This window comes from Rhipicephalus microplus, chromosome 1 (genome assembly GCF_043290135.1).
Source record: "Rhipicephalus microplus isolate Deutch F79 chromosome 1, USDA_Rmic, whole genome shotgun sequence".
NCBI classification, from domain to species: domain Eukaryota; kingdom Metazoa; phylum Arthropoda; class Arachnida; order Ixodida; family Ixodidae; genus Rhipicephalus; species Rhipicephalus microplus.
Window position 1 is genome coordinate 7,106,012 of NC_134700.1, and position 27,224 is coordinate 7,133,235.

General features: G+C 47.0%; 1 protein-coding gene and 1 pseudogene across 9 annotated transcripts in view; both read left to right on the forward strand.

The window, feature by feature from the left end:
• The window catches only part of mio (GATOR complex protein mio), a 768,187-nt gene that overhangs the window by 168,684 nt on the left and 572,279 nt on the right, over positions 1-27,224 (forward strand). The window lies entirely within an intron of this gene.
• On the forward strand, positions 1,763-18,403 carry LOC142765402 (pancreatic triacylglycerol lipase-like; annotated as a pseudogene).

The following is a 27,224-nucleotide window of genomic DNA, read 5'->3' on the forward strand; positions in this document are numbered from 1 at the left end:
ACACAGCACAAGGAGTCACTACACTTAACCGATATGACACTGGTCCCGTACGGGCAAGAAGTGTTGCACACAGCCACTGTGGTCCCGATCGGACATTGTGCACACGAACGGCATCACCAACAGCGATGACGTTGCGACATGGGTGACGCCTTGTCTGGTCGAACTGGCGCTGGCGCACTCAGTTCTCGACCGCTGGTCGTAACAGGTCTAGTCTGGTCCGCAGGCATCTCCCCAGGAGCAAAGTGAAAGGGGCCTCCCCTGTCGTAGCATAAGGCGTATTACGATACGCCAGAAGAAAGTCGGCTAACTCCTTACTAGCGCTCCTCGGACTGGTCTTGCGGAGCGCTGACTTCAAAGTCTGAACAAAACGTTCAGCCAGTCCGTTGCTACTTGGGTGATACGGTGCGGTTATTGCGTGCCGGATGCCCCTGTGCTTGAGGTAGGCTGGGAACTCTGCAGAAACGAACTGGCTTCCGTTGTCAGACACGAGTGTTTCTGGAAATCCAAATCGGCAGAAAAGTTCATGAATGCAAGCAATGGTTGCCTCTGAAGTAGTGGTGGTCATGGAACATACTTCTGGCCACTTGGAATGGGCATGAACTACTACTAAGTATGATATACCTTTTATTGGACCTGCAAAGTCCATGTGTAGGCGTTGCCAAGGACGCGTCGGCCAGGACCATGGATGGAGGGGCGCTTTCACTGGCAAACTGCGCGTCTCTGCGCACGCGTGACAAGAGCCGACACATATCTCTATGTCATGATCGATATTTGGCCACCACACATAGCTTCTTGCAAGCTCTTTTGTGCGCACCACCCCCGGATGCCGCTCATGTAATTCATCTAGGACAAATTTACGGAATTTTTCTGGTACCACCACACGCATTCCCAGCATGACACAACCTTGATATAAAGAAAGCTCTAGTTTCCTGCAGGAAAAAGGTTTCAGGTTCGCAGATACGTTAGCAGGCCAGCCTGACAAGATGTACTGCACTACTTGACGGAACACTGGATCCCGTACAGTTTCCTCTGCGATCTGTTTACCGCAGACGGGCATGCTGTCCAAACGCAAAACCAGAAAATTTTCTTTTGCCCCGTCTGTTCCCGGTTGCTGGATAGGAAGGCGCGATAAGCAATCAGCGTCCACGTTCTGCGCTGAAGGGCAATACTGCAACGAAAAAGAATAGGCAGAAAGCGTGACTGCCCAGCGTTGCAGTCTGGCAGCTGCGATAGCAGGAATGCCTGTTTTCGGGCCAAAAATCGTCTCAAGTGGCTTGTGATCTGTGAGCAACACAAACTTCCATGCGTAAACGTAGTAATGAAACTTCTTGACTCCAAAAACAAGCGCTAATGCTTCTTTCTCCAATTGACTGTAACCTTGTTCCGCTTTTGTTAACGTTCTTAAAGCATAGGCTATTGGATGAACTTGGCCTTGAAAAACGTGTGACAAAACTGCACCTATTCCGTAGGAAGAAGCATTGCATGACAACTGCAATGGCAAACTGGGATCATAGTGAATCAGAATAGGCTTTGACGACAGCAGTTTTTTTATTTGCGCAAACGCACTTTGACAGGCGGCGTTCCACTGCCAAGGTTCGTCCTTACTCAAGAGCTTGTTCAAAGGAAAGAGTATGGATGACAGATTCAAAACAAACTTTCCATAGTAATTTATGAGTCCTAACACTGACTGCAGCTGCGGTTTGTCTGTTGGAGCTGGTGCATTTGCAATTGCGACCAACTTTTCATCCGTCGGGCGAACACCGTCTTTTGTGATGACGTGACTCAAGTACTGCAGTTCATTGCAAAAAAAAATCGCATTTCGAAGGTTTGACGCGAAATCCACGTTCTGATAGCCTCTTCAGCACAGCTTCCAGGTTGAGCAAGTGTTCTGCTTCTGTGTGGCCTGTGATCAGTATGTCATCGAGATAAGTTACGCCGTTTAGTTCTTTCAGCGCGTTATCCATAATACGCTGAAATATTGCGGGAGCTGATGAAATGCCAAACGTTAGGCGGTTGACCAGAAACAGACCCTTGTGCGTGTTCAGCATAAGGTATTGTTTGGATTCGTCGTCCATTTCGACCTGGTGATACGCTCTGCTTAGGTCAATCTTTGAAAAATGTTGTCTGCCTGCCAGCGCGGCAAATAGCTCGTCCACTTTCGGTAGCGGATACCTTTCGATGTCCAGTATCGGGTTTAGCGTGACTTTGTAATCACCGCACAGTCTGACTGAACCATCGCGTTTAACAACTGGCACGACAGGCGTTGCGTACGGGCTTGTGGTTACTGGTGTAATTATCCCTAGCTCTTGGAGCTTCGACAATTCCTGCTCGACAGTAGCTCTTAGCGCGAAAGGCACGCTTCTGGCTCTGAAAAATCTTGGCTTCGCGTCACCCTAAGAAAAGGGTAGCCTTTTCTCCCTTTACTGTGCAGAGTTCGTCCTTGAACAGGTCCTGATAGCGGTTTAGCAAGGACTCTAGTTTAGGCGATCTGTCAAAGCCATTTGTGTTTCCCACCTGCATGTGGTGAAGACCTTGTATTTGCATCTAGTCCAGCTTGAGGTGTTGTAGCCAACTGCGCCCCAACAGCGGCTGGCCGTCTTGGCGGAGCACGTACAAAGGCAACTGTTGGCGCTGCGCGTTGTACTGGACTGCAACAAATGCTACTCCGCTGGGCTTCACGGGTTCATTTGTGTAGGTTCTCAAGGTGAGACTTGTCCTGCGCAAATGAGCTCTGGGAAAAAGAGAACGGAACTGTGAGACAGGCATCACGGATACAGCAGCCCCTGTATCGAGTTCCATGTTCACTGGTACGCCGTCAATAGCGACCTCAACCATGATTGGTTTTTGTCTTGTCTCTGCAGCAGGTTTTACACTCTTCAAATTGTTTCGTGGCAGTTTCAAGGTACCAACATGTCGTTTATTTTTACTTTTCGATTCTTTTAGCTGTTTGCTCCGGCAAGCATTCTTGATGTGGCCCTTTTTGTTGCCATGAAAACATTTGGCATTCGCATACGGACAAGAGCTGGCGGTGTGTTTCACCGATCCGCAGCGATAACTTGAGGCAGAAGCTTCCCCAGTGCTTTTAACTTTGTGCACTTGAAATTCTTGCTGTGCTGTTGAGCGTGTAGCAGATGCGCTTTGAATCGCAGCTTCAATGGCTATGGCACGATCAACTGCTGTTTGAAACTTGAACTGATTGTCTTCTGCAAATAAACTTCGTTGTATGTCAGCCCGGAGCTAGCCACAAACAAATCTGTCGCTTAACGCTTGATCAAGAAAAGTACCGAACTCACAAGTTTGCGCGAGTCTACGCAGCTCTGCGGCATACTGAGTAATAGTCTCTTGCGGCAGTTGTGAGCGGCGATGAAATGTGGCCCTTTCGCCGATAATGGACAGTTTAGGAAAAAAGCGGTTTCGCAGTAAGCTTAGAAGTTCTTCAAAAGACTTCTTTGCGGGAGTCTCAGGAGACGTTAACGACTTCAACAATTCGTACGTCTTCGGTTTTACTAGGCTTATTAAGCATAGTAGGACCTGACTTATCAAGGTATTAGCCTTCTGATCTTCCGAGACTTTGTTAGCACGTAAAAATGCTTGGAGGCGTTCTGCATAACTAGCCCAATCTGCTGAAGAGTCATCGAATGGTTCTACTTGCCCCAAGTGCGCCGACATCGTTTCGCTGACTTGTCTTCTTGTGGCAGTCCACCAGGGTCCCAAGATCCTCGTCGCCAAGAACTATGTTGTGTTTCAGGGCTTCCGGGTATGAAGACGCCGCCAGTACTCAAACATGCTTTATTCGCATGCCAGCAACATAGCGATAACCAAGAGTGCCGAAGGAAAGTGCCCCCGGCCCACCGCGCGCCAAGCGCTTTTATTCACATTGTGGGCGAGGGCGTTGCGATATGGGCCGCATGACAGTGTATCGCACAAGCGCGCGTGTACAGATATGCGACACTTTTCAACAGCAAATCTTGGAGACTGCACACGGAAGTGCCTTAGCTGGACATTAAGGGATCAAACAGACCACCGATAGAGTACTAGAAGCCTTCTATTGGCCTGGAATTCAGGCTGATATTGTCACGGGCTAAGTAGATGCCTGAGGATGACGACGACGAAGTGCTGAACGGGAACGTGCTCGGACTGCAGCAGCGTCGACATGAAAACGGCGTTCCTATTGGTGGGCGACTACAACGTCATCATCGTCGACTGGAGAGGAGGCAACGGCCTGCCGTACACGCAGGCTACGGCCAACACGAGGCTCGTGGGAGCCGAAATAGCCGCGTTCATTAAGAAACTTCAGGCCATCTTTGGTGCCGAAACCCGGGATCATTTCACATATTCGGCCACAGCCTGGGCTCACACATTGCCGGCTACGCTGGTGAACTAATACCTGGCCTCGGACGGATCACAGGTCTGGACCCTGCCGAGCCGTACTTCCAGAAGATGCCGCCGAAGGTCCGCCTGGATCCGACAGATGCCGATTTCGTCGATGTTGTCCATACCGACGGTGCCTCGTTTGTACTCGACATACTGAAAGGAGAGGGCCTAGGCATGTACGATCCTGTCGGTCACGTGGACTTCTACCCCAATGGAGGCATCAAGATGCCCGGATGCAAGTTCAGTACGAGAGTGTTAAAGTTCATCACGGGAGGTCTCGTCAACGGGGCGCGCGCCATCGGCATCTGCCACCACCAGAGGGCGATCGACTACGTCATCGAATCCATCACCGATGTGCAGTGTTCATCGCTCTCGTATGCCTGCTCCTCGTACGCGATGTTCGAGAAGGGTCGCTGCTCGGACTGCGGTCGCGACGGCTCCAAGTGTGCCCGCATGGGAATGCATGCGGACGGCTGGAAGTGCTTCAAGAACGAGAGCCGCTCGGTGCGCATGTTCATCGGGACCAACAGGGAGCCTCCTTTCTGCGCATTCCACTACCTGGTGAACCTGGAGATGTTCAACAACCCAGACGCGAGCGAAGCAAGTGGTGACCTGATTCTCAAGCTCGAAGGAACCAGAGACGAATGCGAAATGAAAGTTAACAGTGGCACCGCCACGCTGCATCGGAAGGCCACCTACAGCTTTGTGGCTAAGATGCCGGTGTACGTCGGAGATATAAAGAAGGCCTTCATCACTTACAAGAGCAACAGCTTCTTCAGCGTATTTTCACCCAGGATGCAATTGTGGAAGGTCAAGATCATGCCCATGAACAGGCCAACCAACAGGCAGGAAAGAAAAGATAGGACCATGGTCTTCTGCTCCACAGCGCTGGGTGGGCTGACATCCGGGAGACTCACGGCCCTGTCGCCATGCTGATTTTCGTAGTAACTTATATTGAAATCTCACTATCAACGCGTGCTTCCTGCGTTGCTGGTCGCCATCGGGATTCCTTCGTCGAATTCAACCATCACTGTAGCTTTCTTTGGTCACATGCACTCTGATATCACATTTGACGCCAGACAATAAACGTGGTCGCCGTCGTCATCCTCAGGCATCTACTTAGCCCGTGACAATATTACTAGATTTGTAAGCTCGTGCCATAAGTGCTGACGAACTGTGCCTAAAGGCAAAGTGGAAAAAGTTGGATTGGGCAAGATGCCAGTTATTGATACGCGTTTCGAAAAGGTAGCAATCGTTCATCGGCCCCTGTATCGAACACTATCCTACCTGTTAACAGGTACAGCAGTCTGAACAGACTTTTCAGAGTTACCTGTCGGGTCTGCCGCTTTGCTGGAAATGCAGTGAGCAAGCAGTGTTCCACAGCCAGACCCTAAACAACAGCAGAGCTTCACAAGGCTGAATATCACTGGTAGCGAAAGGTTCAAAAAGAGAAGTTCTTTGAAGAAGTGCAAGGCCTGCCCTCGGAGAAAAGGCTACTGTCCACACGCTCGGTCCTGCGATTACTTTTTTTTCTGGATGAAGGAGGTTTGCTTCGAGTTGGCAGTTGTCTGCATTAGCTAGGAGCTTCTTCGAATGTCCAACACCCGGTACTGTCACCAGCCAAGCACGCATTCACTTACCTTCTTGTTTTAGCTGCGCATAAGCGCATCTTCTACAGTGGAGTAGAAGCCGCGCTCTGTGAGCTTGTGGATAGTGAAAGGATAACGGACTTTGAAAAAGGTTTTAAGAAATAGTTTGACTTGCAAATGCCATAGCCCTGTACTTGAGACCGCACCTTTTGCTCCTTTGCTGCGAGACAGAATTACTGAAGGAAGTTTGTTCTTTGCGGTTGGTTTCGATTATTTGTGCCCCTTTACAAGTATGACCTAGCTGCTAGTAGCAAAAAGGCCTACATACTGATGTCCTCGTGTGCAGTCACTGGAGCTATTCATTTGGAATCGATGACCGACATAACAACAATGAGGCTTTTGGCCTTTCATCGTTTTGTCTGACAGCATGAAATCCCTGACACTGTTTACTCGGATATGCACTGTCTTTCCACGGCTGTTCTAGGCTATTCTGCCAGTTCTGCAGGAATATACTGCTAACATCAAGATCAAATGGAAGTTTATTGCTGAGAGAGCTCCTTGGTGGGGAAGCTGGTTGGAGGGCTTCATCAGATTGACAAAAAACGCATTGAGATGGTCACTCGGGCGCAACAGTGTCAATGCCGAGGCCCTCACTGCAGCGATCTGCAGTGTGAAAGCGGTTGTAAACAGCTGGCCTCTTAATCTCAACAGCAGCCCAGACGAACTGCGACCGCCGACTCCGTCCCACACTCTGCGTCGGAAGATGCGTGATATGCCTCCCGCAAGAAGCCAACATTTCCGATGGCACGTCATCGATGAGAGAGGATTTGTTACTTTGTGCACGCTGTCGTGAGCGTCTCACAGTGGAGCTATGGGTCTGATGTAAGCGATCTTACCTTGTTTTACTGTGATCCCCGCAAAGCGAGCCTGCTCGTAAACAACCTGTGAAGGTGACATGGTGTTTATGCATCACGACAGCACACCTCCGCTAATATAAAAGCTGAACAGAGTTCTTTCAGTGCACCCGCTGTAACGCGTTCGATGTAACGAATCGAGGCGACACGTTGCTGAACAAGGAATGACCAACTGGTCGTTTATTCATGACGCTTATTAGCTGCGTGGGCAGCGAGGGGAAGGGAGAGACAAAGTGGCAAGCGGTATCCGCGCACTTGTGCGATAGCCCGTTCTGATACATCTTTTCTTCATCCAAAATTGGACTCGTAATACCAAGCAAACAAACAGCAAACAAAAGAAACAAGTGAACTAGCACGTCTGAGGAAAGTAGTCTTCGTAGCGCGGCCGCTGTGGCTCGGTCCGGGATCTCGTTGACTTGCGAAGTGTTGGCAATTCGGATGAGCCCCCCATTGATTCTGTTTGCTCGGTTTTATCAGAAACCCTGGTGCTTTGCGGGTTTGAACAGCGGTCAGCCTCTGCTGCGTCACACGTGCCATGTGCCGGTTCCGAGCCTTCGGCGGGTGGTCCTACGCTATTGGGCGACTCGAAGTCTTCCAGACCGCTCTCGTAGCCGTTCTCGTTTTCGCAGCGTTCGTGTGTTGGCAGCAGATGTTGTCGATTTCGCCTCAGGTGCCCTTGACTTTCCGTTTTGACCAGATATGAACGTGGCACCACCTCCTTAAGTACCGTTGCTTTGCGGGACCAGTTCGCATTCTTGATCCGAACAACGTTGCCTGCATCAAGGGGCGATAATGGCTTACCCTGTAGTGATTGCCGATGTTTTGATACAGGGCACTCTCCATCGGTGTTAAACTCAGGGACCGTTGACCGAAGACGACGACCTTGCAGCAACTCTCCGGGCGACCGTCTGTCTTATAAGGGGGATGATCGATAAGCCAAAATGCCCAGCCAGAAATCCTCACGGCCCTCCGTAGTTTTCTTGAGAATTCGTTTCACAATCTGTACGCCCTTTTCGGCTAAGCCGTTTGAGCGGGGGAAATTCGGGCTAGATGTTATATGTTCGAAGTCGAACCGTTTTGCGAATGCAGCAAATTCACTCGAAGAAAATTGGGGCCCGTTGTCGTTGCAGACTTGTGCAGGAATGCCATAGCGAGAGAATATGGCGGATATCTTAGAAATAGTTTCCGCTGCTGTTGTGCTCACCAGTCTTTCAACATCTGGGAAGTTCGACTGGTCGTCATACACCACGACGTAGGAGTCCCCTGCAAGCTGAAACAAGTCAATTCCGACCCGATACCACGGTCGTTTCGATGTAGGTCATTGTAGAAGGGGCTCACTCGGCTGGCTGTAGGCGTATTTTTGACACACCTGGCATGTTCGTACTAGGTTCCCAATGTCACTGCCTAGTCCTGGCCAAAAAACTAGCCTACGTGCCCTGGCCTTGCATTTGTTCTGTCCCATGTGGCCCTCGTGTATCCGCCCCAGAATTTCCGATCTCATACTTTTCGGCACGACGATCTTGCTCCCTTTTAGCAGTACGCCGTCCACTGCCGATAACTCCGATGTGAATGGCTTTAGTTTCCCTTGAATCGTCGCACCTGCTTTTAGTTGCTCTAACACGCTGCTTAAATACGGGTCGGCACGGGTCTCTTCTTGAAGTCGTTGCTTTGTTCGTTTGCTTACCAAGCTTGAAACCACCTGAATTGCGTGGACCTCCATGTCTTCCGCTTCATCAGCGGCCCCAGGCAGCGTGGCAGTACGGGACAGCATGTCTGCGAGCACCAGGTCTTTCCCAGGGATGAACTGCAAGACATAGTCATATTTGAAAAGACGGATGAAAAATCGTTGCAGTCTTGGTGGCATGTCCGCAACACTTTTTTGGGCGATGGCAATCAGAGGCCTGTGATCAGTTTCGACAAGAATCCTGCGGCCATAGACAAACGGGTGAAAGTTTTCGCATGCAAATACTATAGCCAGCGCTTCTTTTTCAATTTGAGCATAGCGTGTTTCACTCTCGCTCAGAATCCGCGATGCGTACGTGACAGGGCGCCAGTCGTTTCCATGTTTTTGCAGCAAGGCGGCACCATTCCCGCTTTTAAAGGCATCTGCAGTTACCTTCACTTCTTTTTTTGAATCAAAGAGCGCTAGTATCAGTGAATTCATCAATGCGTTGCAGATCTGAGCCCACTCGTGTGCGTGTGCTGACGTCCATTCGAACACCATGCTTTCCTTCGAAAGGCCCCGAAGTAGTGACGTCCTGTCACTGAGCGAGGGTACATACTTGCGGAAATAATTCACAGTGCCCAACATTCTGCGAACTGCCTGTTTATCTTTCGGTTGCGGTATAGCCTGTATGCTCTGGATTAAGTCTGGACTGGGACGGACACCACTCTCGCTGATCACGTCACCAAGAAATGCTATCTGTGTCACCCAAAACATACATTTTTGGGCGTTAAACGTCATCCCAGCTTGCTCTGCTCGCTTTAGTACGGCTTTCAGCCGTTCATTATGCTGCTCTGTCGAGTCCCCCCAGATTAGTATATCATCACTTGCTGAAGAAATTCCAAATGGCATCCGCAGGAATGTGTAGCGACTAAAGGGCGTCGCGAAGGTGGACACGCGTGACGTAGCCTCGTCCAACGGTATCTGATGGAAGCCTGCGTTTGCGTGTAGCTGGGAAAAGTACCTTGCGCCCGAGATTTCACTTTCAATGTCCTCCCGAGATGGCATAGAATAATGTTCGCGCTTAATGCTTTTGTTCATGACCCTTGGGTCCATACATAAGAGAAGACGGCCATCCTTTTTGTTACTACAACTAAAGGGCTTACCCAATCGGTAGGCTTGTCCACTTTCAAGATGATAGAGGCCCTTTCCATGCGGTTCAGCTCCTCACGAAGCTGCTCCTTGATCGCCAACGGTACCCTCCGAGCAGGCTGCACTACCGGAATGGCATTTGGTTGCAGTACCACCTTGTACTGTCACTTTACACAACCAGTTCCGCGAAATAGGTGTGGAAAAGCCAGCTGGTGAGCGTCTTCTCTTGAGTGTACCGCATTCACTGTTGGAATCAGTGCGAATTCCTGACATGCCTTGAGACCAATGATGGCATTGTGACCTTTCTTTACAATAAAAAATGCAACGCGACGTTCTTGGCCGTTTAAATTCAGGACTTCTGTTGATACTCCCACGTGCATGATAATGCTTCCGTTATATGCAGTAAGAACTGCTGTGCTTTTTCTTGGCTCCGTTGCTCGGTTGACACGCCGGAACAAAGACAGACGTAGTAGGTTGGCTTGTGAGCCAGTATCTACTTTAAATTTCAGTTCTTGGCCGTTTATCTTGCTGCGCACTGTCCAATCTGCTCCCACACCATCCGCCACGCCGCACACACTGATGTTCAAGATATCAAAATTATCATCCGCCTCTTGTGCATCATCCACTTGGTCAACCTGACGCCTTCTGCAACACGCCGCAAAATGATTTTTTCTTGCACACGTAGCAAAACTTTCCCCGAGCTGGACGTTCTTCTGGAGCATGGAATCTTCCGCACTGACGACATCGAGACTGGTTTTTGCTGGCTTGGTGTGTTCTTCTCGTGTACTCCACTTGCCGGGTTTCCTTCGACCACTCTGCATTTGTTGCGCAGATACTTCGGGTGTTTGCACATTTGATCAGCTTTCTGCAAAGTAAGGTCCTTCTCGCTTAGCGTGCTCTGCCTGAGTTCTTTATCGCTGATCCCAAATACCACTTGGTCCCTTATCATGGATTGTTCAAGGTCCCCAAAGAGGCAGAGTTTCGCTTGCTTCTTGATGTCCCTCAAAAATCTTTCAAATGGTTCTGCCTCCTCTTGTACACGAAGGTGGAACACATGCCATTTTTAAACTTCATTGCCTTGCTGTATGCAGGACTCTTCAAACTATTTGACCAAAGTTTGATAATCTTCTTTGTTCTCACCTTCGGAAAACGCGAAGTTGTTGTACACGTCTAGGGCATGGTGACGTGCAGCGCTGAGGAGTATGGCCGCTTTCACAGCTTCTGTCCTTGGGTTTTCTGACGATGTGGCTGTGAGGAAGAGCTTGAACTTTTGTTTAAACTGCAGCCAGTTTCTTCTCAGGTTTAGGGAAAGCTGCAGCGGTGGTGGGGGCTTGACGACATCCATTCTGCCGCCGAGACAAACCCTTCTGACTCCATGTAACGCGTTCAATGTAACGAACCGAGGCGACACGTCGCTGAACAAGGAATGACCAACTGGTCGTTTATTCATGACGCTTATATAGCTGCGTGGGCAGCGACGGGAAGGGAGAAACAAGGAAGGAATTGGGAAGCGGTATCCGTGCACATGCGCGATAGCCCGTTCTGATACACCCGCAAAAGGATAGTATCCCACGCATCTGTACCCTGCTGATATCTTCTGGACAAAGAGTCAACCGACCAGTTCAGAAGTTATATATTTTGGAGGCAAATCAACAAGGGTCAACTGCTTTGGCCCCTTGGGAATATGTTGCTGATGATTGCGTTCGTGCAGCAACATGGAAGAAGAACATAGTAGAGAAGAAAAAGGAAGTTTTAGCATGAGCATGGGAATAAGCCTGAAGTGCTTGGTTTAGGGGTCAGGCCTTTATTACGTGACAGAGTCAATGGAGAACGATGGGGCATCTGCTGAGTCACCGGCCCTGCGCTTGTTATCTGCGTATTGTATCCGTCCAGCGTATGTTAGCACTTTGTGCAAAGTCTTTCTCGGGTTCTGGCAAAGTTGGTCTGGGAGCATTCAGTTCAGCAAGCCCACAAAAAAAAAAACGGTCTCGAATGAGCCGTTTTATAATGTTGGGTGAAGGGTAGTCGCAAAACTCATTACAGTAAACCTAATAACAATGTTTTTGTTTAGATTAACAGCCAGTCAATCAATACTGATTGATTCATTGCTTGTTAATCTGAAAAAAGAAAAGACGTAACTCTTAGAATTACTATATTTGGATTGTTGATCTGTTTATTGTAAACTTTGATAGTGCCACATTCCTTCCTCAAGTTTTGTTATTGTTTTGTCACACTGTAAGTAATTCTCAGTGCAAACCATGCTTGCAGTGTTTGCCAAGCTTCACGACTGTAGTAGATCATTTTGTTTAGATCACATGGACAACGCAAACATTACAGATTCTGAAAACTGTGGGGCGCTAGCAATAACGCTGGAATATTCGACCAACCTACGCAAAACTGCCTCCATCGCCGATTTCCCAATGCCCACAGACAACCCATAATGTACTGCGCAAAAAACGGACAGAAACACGAAGTAGGGAAAAAGGACAGACAAGCGCAGACTATCAACTGAAGCTTTATTGCAAGATCAAGGCAATATATTAAGAAAAAAATAAAAAGCAAGGGAGGGCAAAGAGGAGGAAAAAAAAGCACGAGGGACCAAATCAAGAAAACTTAGCCGACATCAGGAATAGCACGCACGTCATACAAAACCTAGAAAGCTGAACTCCTTCCCTAGCAAAAAGGTCTACAGGAAAACGAATAGCCTATCGAATTATTGAACATATGGGTCTATTGGTGTCCTATGGGTCTATAAATGGCATTGTGGTCTATTGGACCTCTTTTGGTCTATTAGTGTATTGGTCTATTGGTGCTCTATAAGCCAATTGCGTATTGGTCTATTGCCATATTAGTCCTATATATGTCTATTGTCATTCTATTTGTCTATTTGTACTGTGCTTGTGTATTGGAACTCTATTGGCCTATTTTTCAGCTGAGAACTAACTCTTGGTTCTGGGAAATAAAATAACGGGCATTTGAGGACTGCAACATAGCAATGCCTCTATAAACGAAAAAATTCCATTTGAAGTGAGGTATATAATGTATCCATAAATACTACTAGGTCTTTTGATCAAATTGGCAATCTTTCCCGCAACAAGCTTTCCAAGCATGCGGTTCTTCCTTGTCGAATATATGCACTTGCACCACTTCTCCAGGTAGTTCCCGAAAAGAAAAGCAAATGTGAAATACCACGAAGTAGGAGGGAAGTTTTATAAGTGCTACTAAAAAAAAAATGAAGCATTAGAATAAAAAAAAAATGTGTAGATACATCCTAATGTAGAATCAGCATAACAAATTCTGGTGGACTGGCAGTAGGTAACAGCTTGAACACGGTAAGGACGGATATTTCATCACATCTGTACAGTGGATTCGATTATGCTTGTGTCGCAGAAAGAAAACCTCAGTCACTTATGTGACCACTTGTGGGAAAGGCAAATCGGCACCAGCACGAAACTGATCCCAAAGTCTCAGCTTTGGGAGTCACACAAAAAAATTCACTAAATTAGAGCCTTTCTACTGCAACCATGTATGCTACAGAATGGGGTTCAGTATTATTGGTTGGATAGCAGCGCAGAATTTTTGTTCGCAATAAACTTCTTGCCTCTCCCCGAAGTGTATTATTATGATCGAACGAAGACAATTGCATATTTTATTAGTCTTTCAATGGGCAAGTCGATAACGTGCATCTATGCCAGCGCCTGTACATGCAAACAGCCCACACACTGTTCAAAAGTGTTGTGCTGTAGAGAGGAAAAATACCGAAAAAAAAAAAAAAAACGAAGCGGCCAAACATTTTCATTAAAGCACGTTAAAGAACACAGGGGCCCTCCACTACGGTGTTTCTAATGATCATATCGTGGTTTTGGCACGTAAAAAGCCACGTAGTATTAGTAAATTTTACTGGCTAGCAAAAACAGTTCACTTACCTAACAGCGGCAGGGTATTACTCGGAAGAAACCACCTTGGTGGGCATCCTGTCGGCACACTCTGTACCACTTGCTTTTGAAGTCCTAGATGCTTTGAGCACTGTAATCCATAACTCCTTTGATGCTCATGACTAATCTAGCATCGTCGTCGCGATTACCATGTACGTTTTTGTGCAATTTCAACTCCTAAACACTCAAACGCTACTACGCCGAACACACGACCTCGTGGTTGCATTACAAACTCGACAGAACACCAGCCGCGGCTGCGACTGGCTGTAGTCGGCCCGCATGTATGCTCGCTGTCTTGAGCACTCGCGCTATGGTCTGCTGTGGTTATGCCGCATTGACCACAAAAATACGATTTTGTTTTCTTTTTTTTGCTATGTTACTGCATTATTTTTCTCTCCTCAAATATACTCAGCTGCAGACACATGAGAAGATTAAAAAAAAACACATACCAAACCAACATGTCCACAGAAACAATAAAAATAAAATGTAAGACATACAGTGCCACCACGCAACATTGTAGCTTTTTTTTGGTTAGTTTTTAAAGTCTGTATCGTACTGCTGCGTATTTTAAATTCATATTTCGAATGTTGAAACATTTCTTGTTTTAATTTGTGCTAACGGTGCGCAATAAGGCACTCCTGCAGTACATAAACCTGCGGCAGTGAAGGCGAACATCGATGTTCACCTTGCAAGCGCTCAAGCTCGCTCACTTACATTGCTACGTACAGGGGCGACAAAAAGAAGCAAGAACCGTGCTGTTCGCATTTGTTTTTCATAGTTTGGTTGCAAGTCTGGCTAATATGCATCATGAATGGCTTGTCTTTTTATTACCACCATGGCTACAAGGGCTTGAGAACTAATGTGACAAGCGGAGCGGGGAGACATACTGTTCGTGTGTTTTATAATTTTTGCGGTCTTATCCCACAAATGTAATAATCATACTATTCAGTACAGAATGAAATTATTCAAATTCACAGGTGTGAAAATATTTGCAGACAATTATGGAAAAAATATGGGTGCAATATTTTTGAACACCCACATATGAAAATAACAGCTGTCGCTTTGCTCACATATTGAGCAAATCAAATACTACCTTTCTATTGAATTCACTTCTAAGGGATATACATATTATGAAGTCTTGGTTTGGAAGACCTTTATTAGGCCCGAAGATCCAGCAGCCGACAGCTACGATGAACGAACCAAGATGATGATGCTACGCGACAACGATGAGGATGCATGAGCAACACATGATAATGATGATAATGTACAGGTGAAGAGGATGGGTATACTAAATGCCCACAATATTGATGACCATTTAATACCGTGCATGTAACCCCACAATTATTTGATTCTGGTGGCAATTCACACCTGCTGGTGTTATAAATGACAAATAGCTGCTATTTATTGGTTCTATAGGCGACAAATACGTCTCGCCTATTACAGGCTATCGGTACCAATACGTACAAATAGCTGTCGCCTATAGGTACTGCAGTAAAAGCTCGCTTATCCGGATCTCGTTACCTCTGAAATTCGGGGAACTCGGACACGCGGCGCGTTGCTGGCAAAACTGTGTATATTTTAATGGTGTCAAATGCTCGGTAATTCGGAGAGATTCAGATGCGCACCGGTTAACTCGAACGATTCCAAAGAGGGCTATCGGGGCTTCATGTTTCTAATAACTGATTCCGGTTACTGAAAGCATGAAGTCCCAGCTCCGCCGCCGTAACTGATGGCGGAACTGAAGTTTTATAAAACCGAAATTGAATGGACAGCAGCAGAATATGATCATGATGATAGTGAATGAGGGGGGAGTGGCCAGGTGGCGCTAGTCACCTCCCGGTGGAAGCGCTTGGGTCGGCGGTGCATCCAGTGTCTGGGATATGCACCACACTGGACAGTTTGTGCAGCCGCCGCTATCCCAGTTGCCCGCGATGTCTATGCTGCTGATTTCTTTGTGTAGTGACTTTGTGCATAGCGTGTACAGCTCGGGTACATCAAAAGAGTCGACTGTTGGGCGAGTTGGCGCTTTGACATGGAAACTGTCGTTACGTTCTCGGTCTGTGTTTGTGTGCGGTGATGATAGTGTGACCTTTGCTGGTTTGCTGACTGATAATGACATATGAAGTGCATTAAGAGGATCAGAATTATTGGTCTGATAATGACATTCAAGATGAGCTGACGCGACATCGCACCATGCAGGAGGCCGCCGGAACTCTCAATGTCCTCGCGGAGTTCGACATCAGTTCTTGCGAAAGCGAACGGGCACGCCACCACCACATGAGGTTGATGAAGATCGTTCTAGCACTAATTCAGATGAAAAGGCAGGCTAAGTTGACGCAGTTCTTCATATAAGAAAGGCTTGTCTGTGCCAAGTACATTTTCCTTTTTTTTTGGTGCTTCTTTCGATAATCCGTAATTCGGTCAACTCGGACATTTTCAGTGGTCCCGTGAGATCCGGGTTAACGAGCATTTACTGTGATACATATTTATTGGTCCCTTAGGGGACAATCGGGTGTCTCCTATTGAACCTTAATGGTGCCAATACGTGTCTATTAGTTCTATAGGTGACAAATAGATATAATCTACAGGTGCCTATTGGTCTTATTGGTGACAAATATACGGAATCAATTCTTTTTTATTGGTGCCAATAGAATTCAAATAATATGTATAAAGTCCCAATACAGCTCATATAGACCCAATAAGATTTTTCCATAGGACCAATAAATTTCTCTCTTGGCATTTTTGCTAGAGTTATTATATATGGCCACAGAGGAAACACTGACGCACGACTCAAAAATCTTGTGAATATGCGCAGCCTCAATAAGTTCCCGCACTCTTTGGTTTTTATGCCGAAACAACACAGTGATATCATCAAAGAGCGGCACGCAGCCGCATTCCGTACAATGGGCTGCTAGATGAAGGCCGGAGTGGTCTTTCAGAGAAGTAAAATGTTCTCGAAGTCGTAACACTTAGACAGCGACCTGTGTGACCCACGTATACACAATTGCATGACCAGGGTATTGAGTAGACAAGACAGGTGATACGTGATACATAATTAAGAATATGACTAATATTGCATGTATCTTGCTGGCCATATATCTGATTCGTGACTAGTCTATCTACTTTGGCACATAAAGTGGATAACTTGTTCCTGGCAGAAATAACCACACAGACGTCATATCTTGATGCCACCTTTTTTAGGCGGCGGGTAAAACCGTGAACATAAGGAAGAACAGTAAATTTGTTATGCTGCACCTTCTCATCCAAGTTGCAACCATCGCGAAAGCCTCTTTTTATTTTCCCAATCAGCTTCTTGCAGACCTTTAACAAAGCATCCCGTGGGAAGCCTGCTTGTCTCAGTTTTTTTACCTGCCCAGCATAACTTTTTTCAACTAAATGACTGCAGGATTTCTTTAGTGGAGAGCTAAAACGAGAGAGTGCAATGGCATTTTTAACCACTTTCGTATGGCCTGATTTATAGTTCAGCGCAGGTTTCACAGACCTATATAGGGCTGTAGCACCAACACACATGCGCGGGCAAGAACTGTAGCTGAAGATCCGAAAATTGGATACATTGATCCTTTAGGTATTCCGAAGTGAACTTCAGGCCAAGAACACACAGCTCAATACTGCCGACGTGTCTTCAGTTCCTATACAAAAAACAACGATGTAGTCATCGACATAACGAAAAACTCTGATTGCGGAGGCCTGTAAAAACACTAGGAGCGCCCTATCAACTCTAATTGGAAAAATATCGCTTAAAATCTGTGCCACCCTAGACCAAATACACCTTTCTTCTGCAGGTACGCTTTACTTTGGAAAGAAATGAAGACCCCAGGCAAAAGAACAAAAGTTGTGTGAAAGATTCAACTGACATACCACTTAAACCTACAAAGACAGGTTCATCATTGTGACATGTAATGCATTCCTTCACTGTGGTCAAAAGCTGATTATGAGGGAGAGAATAAAAGAGGTCCTCTACGTTAATGCTCACGGGACCACAATCAACGAGGTTGTCATCGCGCAGGAATTGCACAATGGTTTCCGAGATAAGTGCGATGTATGGGTCAACTATATGTAGAGACGACAAGGAAGTCTGCAAGAAACCAGACACACAAAACTGCCACGTGTCTCGTTCTGTGCTTATTGCGCGAAAAGGCATCCCAATTTTGTCCGTTATTACAGTGTAAAATACCTCCAGCTACGAACCCCAAGCTGAAGGTGCAACCCACCTGTGGAAAGAAGCATTTTAACAAAGTTTGTTGAGTGTGCCCTAGCTGTTGTGTACATGTTCCTGCTGTCGTGTGGTGCGGTTTACATTGGGCAGACTGGTAGGTGTGTTAATGACCGCTTGCACGAGCACTCTTGCAATGTAAAAAACAAGCTTTCTTCTGGTTGTTTCCTGGCTATGCATTGTAAGACGTGTGGATGCACTCCATTCTTTGGTCAGTGTGTCATCTTGGGCCGCAATTGTAACCAGTTGACATGAAAAATTATTGAGGCGAACGCTATCGCAAAATGTGCAAAGCTGTGTGTGAGTACGCCATTTGTGGCATTATCTCAAAGAGCTCAATTTACTGGAGCGCGTGCTGTGAAGCATTGGTATAGAATTGTTAGTTTGAAATCAGTTTGAAATCAGATCACAACTAGGTTTTCTTGATAGTCCACTGTGCCACACGTATACGGTTTTGTCATGTGTGTGGCGTAACGTGGAATGAGCTATATAATGTGTTGTAAGGGTACGCAATAAACAAAAGTTTAATGTTAGCGTTCAAACTGTAGTCTGTTTTTCCCCTTCTCGACTGCATAGTATCTTTCCTTCACGCTCAAACTGAGCTGCTTTAAAGCAATATCATTTTATCATGCACCAACTCGCCCAGTCAGCAGTGCGTGTTCAGGTGTGGAGATTGCCAAGGCCCTCTGAGCTCGGAAGAGAGGGTTGATGATTATTGGTCTAAGGCGTTCTTGCTGAAGTCTGCTGTAGGTGGGCAGAAGTACCCGCTCCTCTTGAAGTTCATCAAGGCACTGCTCTGTCTGCCTCACAGAAATGTAGACTTGGAGAGAAGTTTAAGTGAAAACAAACATCCGCTTGAAGGACGAAGCTCACTTAACATTGCAAGCGTAAACGACATGCGTTAAGTGAAATCACACTTTCAGTGTTATGACGGTGACGCCACACAGGCACCCCTTGATCCTGACCTAATTAAAGCTGTCAAGCAGTTTCGCGCTAAAAATGTATTGAGGGTGAGCGCACAGGCAGCTGCTAGTAAACGCAAGACAACAGAGGATGACAGCCCTCCACAGCAGGCTCGGCTGGCAGAAAAGAAGCTTGTAGAGAATCAACTGTAAACAAGGAAGGCACTGCTAAAGAGTGCAGAGTAACTTATTAGTTCTGGCGTGAAGCTGAAGAACTTGACAAAATCAAAAGTGACTAAGTCCTCCTCATGAAGGGTAACAGTGAACTACAGGACACGCTGAGGAAGCTCGAAAAGCTAAATAGACTGACCAATAAAAAGGCAAAACAGTAGTCGCCTAAATGGTAATGCTTATCTTGAGTAAATACGTACTGCTGTGCAACCAACAGTTTTTGTGCAATCAGTTCATGCCTGGATAACCTAATTAAAAAAAGGATTCCTCCAAAGGCTGCTTGTGTGTCGTGTATATTTTAGGTCGAATAAAATACGTACTAGTCCTCTAAAGTATCTACAAATTAATAATAGTAAAACGTAATAATACATGCTGCTAACTGCTCCACAACAAGGTTCTGCTCCAAAATTGAAATTTTGCTGCTCTGAAGACTGCCTCCAAATCAATTTTGGCCGTCTCCCCCCTGATAGTGTCTTTTACTCACCACTGACCGCCTCGGAAAATAGTGCTTCTTCAGGGCCAGCACGACGTCCGGGTACGACGATGTGCTCGTCGTCTTGGGTAGTAGCAGTCTTAGGAGCTTTGCAAGGAAAGGACTCATTATCTGTATTGTTGCTGCAATAGACATTGTCGCACCTTAGATAATTTATTTTTCAGCCTGAGCATAGAAAGTATGTGCGTAGTGTACTCATTAGTAAACCATAGTAGTTCATGCCTATTACATTTCTTCTCCGACGGCGCTCAAGAACTTATGTAGTTTTTTGGCCTCGGCAATATTATTAACTTTGGTGTAGAGCTCGAATATTTCGACGAACACATCGAAACTGCCACTGCTGGGAGCGAACTTTGGTAGCTTGCTGAGAGCCATTGCCATCTTCAGTTCTTGTCTGACCTCATTCTCATTGCCAATTTGTTGCATTCACATAGAGAGAAGCCAAGGCTTCACGAAACACCTTTATTAACGGCACTGCATGTTTGCAGCACAAAGCAAGGATTTCTCAGCAACAGAACAAGAGCCAGAATATATATGCCCGCAGGCCACCCGCACTCGTGCGATTACATGGTGACATTACTAAAAGTCTGTTCTTCAGTGATGCCTTTCACACGCCGTAATACGGATAACAACACAACAGTGCTCAGTAATGAAATTGCGCAGACTGCCTTCATCGTATAAAACTCAAACTAGGCATATGTTTTTTTGTCCGGCTGCCCAAGCAGTAGCTGTTTGAAGAAATACTCGTCGTTTAGAGCTGCCAGTTCCAATCATTTTTAGCTGCATCGGTGCTGCTGACATTTGCGGGCTGTTATTCGAAGTTAGCAACCGAGGGTTGCTTATTGTTTCGGCATGGCATCGATAGCACTTTATACATCGAAAGTTTCTTCTGCAATTTCTCGCCAAATGGTATTTCAATGTATTGCAGAAACATCGACCCGCACTGAGTAGTCGTTCTTTCTTTTCCTCAAGAAGAATCTGACAGTCGCACTGCTCTTTGTTGTCGGTGTTTGCCTCACAAAAAAAGCATCTATTCTTCTGTGAAGTTGGTTTTACGAATGAGGTCAAACACTCCGTGGTTGGTCAATGACGAGAAGATGTTGCGCTAGTGCTAGAATCTTTAACTTGGCTCTTTGGCGCATTCTCCCTTAGAGAAATGTGAAGGACTGCTTGCTTTCGAGCCTCTATTTCTGTTCAAATAAAGAGCAGTAAAGGCTTAATGTTGCTGTCTGGTGCTGGTGGTGCTTTCCCTGTTATCTATGCTTGGGTTTTGCCCCTATTGCTCTGTACGTTGACGTGCAATGATCTTGTTGAAGTCGAGGACTATGCCGTGAGGAAGCGACTTGAGCAGGAAGGGTTATAACATTACGGAATAACTGCCCTCCATTACTCCGAGAGTCTTGAGGGCACGCATCTGTGATTGGACTGTTTTGTAAAGGTATCCAAGTCCTAGAAGGTCATTGAAAGACTGCACAGATCGCATGTCGATGAGTCATGTGAGCCTGAATGATGACATTTGTCTCGGCAAAGGATTGTTTTAAATTGTGCAGGACTTCACAATAGCAGCTTGCTGTTGCTGGAAGTCCCGCAATAGTCGATGCCGCGTCGCCTGTCAGGAGCGAACGTTGCTAGGCGAACCGGTCGACGCCGGTGAGCCCACCGTTGTTGTGGATCAGTTCACTAAACTGCTTCATGACGACAATTGGCTATTGAACTTCATGAGGTCGATTTTTGGAAGTTGGACGGGTTCAATAGATGGTGCACGGTTCTGGGCCAGGCTTATCATGTGATACTCAGCTCTTTGAAGTTGTTACAGTCTTCACTTAAACCTAGACTCATCTTTTCAAAGTGATGTCATCTACCTAGATTTTACCTAAGCTTTTGATTGTATTCCCCATCAGCGACTTTTGGCCAAGCTTGCATGCCTAAGGCTGGACTCCCTCGCATTGTTGTGGATCCGCTGCTTTCTGACAAATCACCTCCAATACACAGTTGTTGGAAATCGATGTTCAGTCACTACTGACATGATTTCTGGAGTACCACAAGGATCCGTCCTTGGTCCTCTGCTCATCCTCATCTTCATAAGCGACCTTCCTAACGGCATTTTATCTCCCATTCGACTTTTTGCAGATGACTGTGTTCTTTATGGTCGCATTGCACGCCATAGTGACCATGATATCGTCCAAAATGATTTGGATCTAATCAGAACCTGGTTTTCCAATTCATTAATGAAACTCAACATTTCGAAATGCTAAGTGATGCAGATATCTCGTAAGCGCTCAAACAGTAGTTACACGTACTTCCTAAACTCGGTAGCATTGTCCTTCGTCGAATCATATCGTTATCTTGGTCTCACAATAAATAACAAGTTGACATAGTCCGATCACATAACAAAATTAGCTGCCGATACTACTAAACCACATGGTTACATCAGAAGTTCTCTTTCCTTGTGTCCCTCAGCAGCGCAAAAACTGGCGTAGGAAACATTTATACGTAGTAAGCTTGAATATGCCTCGGGTATTTGGAGCCTTCACCAACCATACTTCATTAACGCTTTGGAATCCATACAGAACCGTGCAGCCAGATTAATCTCTTTCAGGTACAGCCGTGATGAAAGCATCAGTGCCATAAAGTCATCCCTGAAACTCGAGTCATTGTCATACCGACGTAAGATTGTAAGGCTGTGCTTGTTTCATAGGCTGTATTACAACTTCCCTCAACTTTGTCGTAAACTTCTAAACCCCCCACACCGTACATCTCGTCGCCTTTTTAACTCTTGTAGCATTCAGCGGTTGCATGGTTCAACGTCTTATTTCAATCAATCTTTTTTGCTGATCACCATTGCGGAGTGTAATATATTGCCAGATAGTGTTGTCACCGAGCGTAACCACATTGTGTTTAAGCAGTTGCTTACTGATCACCTCATGCAGTAATATTCATTACAACCTTACACTGTTCTCAATGTCTCGTTAAATTGTAATATTTTTATTTCACATCTAAATAGTATGGTGACCCCGCTACTCACCATAGCGTATTATCACTGCGGGTTCACGTTTAGCGAGCCACAGGGCCATGACTCCGTCACCCACTCGCGTGTAGCGCACCGCTCCGCACGCGCTCTACTTATAAGGCATTTAGCGCAGCACGGCATAACAGACAGTGCTCAAATACAAAATACGCAACACTTTATTGCTTTAGGCGGCACCCCGAACAACAGTACAACGTCCGCTCCCGGGACGCGGGGAGCAAAGGCACCCACACGCGGACGTTCACAATAAGGGGAAACTGCGAGTACGTCGCAGCTAGAAATGGCGAGTTTTGACACGCCGGTCGGGAAAAGGTCCCTCGCGGCTATGCTGCGCACTCCCACGATGAGCACTGGGCCTGGTCGCAAGTGTTAGTGCAAACGTCGTACGCGTAGGCCTACGGCAAGTGGGGCTCGGTGTAGTACGACCACTTCACGCACTAGGCACCGCTGGGGGCTTAGCGTACGATACCGAAGCTAGCACTCAAGTAAACACGCCTGCCAAGGTGCCTAAGGCCACCCCAAGCAGGCTACAGTCTGGCGATTCCCAAAGGGGACGCGGACGAAGGAAAAGACGTGCTTACCCGGCGCCGAGCACGTAGGAGAGAGAGCTCCCTCGGCGCGGACATAACACGTTCAGCGCCCGCATGTGGCACCATCTATCGCCACGCGCCGTTACCAGAGCAGAAAATGCAAAAGGGTGTGACCGTGTGGCCGAATGCCCGCGAAATGGTCGCGGGCGCGCCTCAGATCCCCACATCCTCCTCTCCTTAATTCACCCTATATACCTGTCTGCAATTGAAGCCGGTCGTCGCCCATGCATGCAAAGACGTCATTCAAAGGGCAACAGCTAGCCTCAGCCTCGCTCTGCAACTGCTGCTGAAGAAAAAAATAGAACAACACAACTATATACTTGAGAAATACAATGGTGCCGCGAAAGAGGGGTAACGGGAGTTCATGGTGCTCACGCAAGAGAGCGTCCACGGCTCGTGGGGGAAGCGGTCACCTGAGTGATTTCGCGCCGGACGGCGGGCTTATTTCCGCAATCGAAGGCCCTCATTTTTACTGTCTAGTCTCAGTTTGCTAACTTCTTTACAGCCAGTGCTTGCAAGGAAGTCGTCTCTGCACAGTTGCTGCTGTTGAGTTTCATTTGAGTGTTCTTGTTTAATTTGATGTTTTTTTTTGTGTTTTCTTTTTTTCCCTCCTCGCTGGAGGAGGTGATCGTGAATTGGTGCTTTAGCGTGGGGAGAGGGACAAAGGACACTCTGCGCCTTCCTTTGCGGGGCACGTTTGGAGAGACCCGATCATCGGAGGTGTGTGTGCGTGTGTACGTGCGTGTGGTGACGACAACTTAGAAAGTCACCGACCCCTACATCACCTTGGACTCTGGAGGTGTTCGGAGACTTGTGGTCGTTAGGCAGCACGGTTGCGCCCTGCTCCCGACCGCCACTGATGAGCTCTACTGGCATTTCTATCACGGCGCCTGCACGAGGCCAGCTGTCGCAGACGCTGTGCACGACTCGACCGACGCCAGGACGCCTCGCAGCCAGTGGATTTGGCGACCATGATTCCAGCAGAAGAGCCGGCTGTTGCAAAGGGGCCCATTGAACTTCCACCGAGGCGGCGTTCGTCGGACTCGCGGGCCTGTCGTGAACATAGACGAGACGATGGTGAGTCCGTTCCTCGCATGAGAGCCTCAACCAGAACTCTTGCCTTGCACTCTCCCATCCAGCCAGTCACCAAAGCCAAACATTGCTCCGTCGGCGCCGACGTAACAAATGCCGCGCCCGCACGTGGCGCCATCTATTGCCACGCGCTGTTTCTAAAGCAGAAAAGGCAAAAGAGTGTGGCCAAATGGCAGAATGCCCGCAAAATGGTCGCGGCTGCACCTTAGATCCCCACAATAGGTAATCTGTTTCACTGAGATGTGTGTTTCAGTCTGACTTTCTATGTTACCCCTTATCCCTTATGTAGGGGCCTTTAAGGGAAAATAAATGATGACGACGATGATGACTTCCGATACTTGAGTTTCGCTGACGTGGTTGTGGCTTAATTGTTATATCCCACATCCCAGTCAAACTCTGCCTCAGCTTTTGTAGTTGATAGCTGAGAAACAATGTCAGGGTCGGTTGCTCTCAAGTCTGTGTGAAGCTGGTTGAAATGTTTGTTGAGAATACAAAGCTCCTCTACTGTTTTTCTGTCTTGAGTGAGCCTTGCTTTTGCCTCTTTGATCGGCTTAATTGAGCTCTCTGAAATTTACGCTACAGTTTGAGAGCTTTCATGTTGTGTCTTCGCGCTGAGCAGCTTTAAGTCGGTATGTTGAATCCGTAAGTAGGAAACCTATAATCGTGCAGCAATCGATGTGGTTCGCTGTTCCGATGGGTTTCTGCATCACTTGAAGTAAATTGCGAAATGGGTATATTTACAATAAACAGCAGCTTAACTCTGTCTGTGGGCTGCTGCTGTAGCGCATGAACTGAAGGCCAGCACAGATTGTCGTCTTCTTCAATCTTTTTCCAACACAAGTCTGGAAGGAAACCCTCCGACACCGACTGCCTGTCTGGCGCCCCTGTCGATTCACCACCGCTGGGGGCCCAGGATTATGAGTGTTTCCTAGGAACCATACGTGTCGACGACTTCGCTAAACAACAGCGAGCCTACCCGAAACTGAGGGGCCTAGTGGAATACCTAGTGTGCTGGATCGCTGTTGTTCCACAAGTATTTAGGCAAGGACTGGCGTCATTTTTTTCAAAAGCATCCTCGTAAAGAAGAGCTTCTCTCCGACCCGAGCCAGCTGTCTCGGTATTGTACCTTTGCAGAAGTTCTTCAGGCCCTACACGACGACCCGACAGCTGGACACTTCGGGCTTTTCCGCACGCTCCCAAGAGTACAGAAAAATGGGCAGGGCCTTGCCGCCGACGTCTCTCTCTGCATAAAGATGCGCGGAGACTGTCAGCAATGAAAGACACTGGCCACAAGGCCAACAGGCTTCCTCCAGCTAGTCGACTCCACCCGGTGGCCGTTACTTTGGATTGGGATGGACCTCCTGGGACTGTTACCAATGTCAACTTGCGTAAATAAATGGATTGTCTTAGCTACTGTCTACATCATCTGCTATGCCAAAATCCAGAGGCAGTACTTCCCAAGTAGCCAAGTTCTTCTTTGAGAACATCGTCTTTCGACATGGCGCCCCAGAAGTTCTCATCACCAACAGAGGTACGACGTTTACTGCTGACCTGACTTGGGCAACCCTGAGATACAGCCATACCAGCCATCCCTGAACAACTGCATACCATCCACAAATCAATGGCCTGACCGAGCTTCTAAATAACACTATCACCGACATGCTGGCCATGTAGGTGAACGTTGAACAGAAGACGTGGGACACCATCCTTTTGTATGTGACCTTCGCGTACAGCACGGCTCTTCCAGAGACTATGCAAAACATGTAGTACAAGTTGGTCTACGGAAGGAACCTGGCAACGACGCTTGACGCCATGCTGCCCAATGTCACTGACGAAGAAAACTTCGAGGTCAGTTTACTTTGAGTATGCCAAAGAAGCCCAACAACTTGCCTGGCTCTGTATCAAGAAAGAACAAATGACCAACAGCCCCCATTACAATCTTCGACGAAGTTTTGTGGAATACCGGCCCGGGGACCAGGTTTGGGTGTGGATGCCGATACGCCGACGTGGACTCAGGGAAAAACTTCTGCGACGGTACTTTGGACCATACAGGGTAGTTGAACGTCTCGGCCCACTCAACTACAAGGTGATTCTCGATGGCATCGCGAACTCTCAACGGCGCCGTGCACTACCTGAGGTCGTTCATAATGTGCGCCGCAAGCCATTTCACGCGCGCTAGTGATCCTGAGGACTGTATTTTTATTGTTGTTGCTGTGCTTTATTGCTTGTACTCATTGTTTACTTTTTTACTTTGTTATTGTACTTTCATCTTTTGTTAGAGCATCCAGACAATGCCTTTTTCAGAGGGTTGCAATGCCACATTTCTTTCTAAATTTATGTTAGTGCCACGTTACACTGTAATTCTCAGCACAAACCTCGCTTGCAGTGTTCGAGAAGCTTCAGGTCTGTAGTAGATCACTTTATTAAGATTACGCGGAAAACTTGAAGATTACAGATTATTCTAGAACCTGTGTGGGCACTAGCGATAACGCTGGAATATTCGACAGCACATGTATAATTGCGAACACGCTTTACTGCTTGTCAGTTGATTGACAACCTGATGGGCTGTTCGCTGTTATCAGTTCCAGTGTGTATCGCTGTAATCTGACTGTTCGTTAACCAGCCACTAGTTCGGCCAAATAAGCGGTTCAGTGTCCTACCTACAGTCTGCTCTCTTCGTCGACGTTCACAACCCCATGACAATATTCTGCACTTGTTTCTTCTGTCTTATCATCTTTCTATTGTTGTTCACATAGTATACAAAGATCATCAACTTGACTACTTGTCCACTCTTGTTAAGTAATGCAGAGATATTGCGTTACAGTTTGAGTGCTTCGTGGTCTACCATGACTCTGTCAGGGATAGGCAATACAATACAACCTCCTTGATACGTTTAAGAAAAAAAAAATATGAAAATAAACCTACAATCAGGGAAAATGTTCAATCCGAATCATAAGATTCAAATTGGGTTTTTTATAGTTTTCGTGATTGCAAACGTAGGAGCCGGGAAATAATACTAAGGGAGAA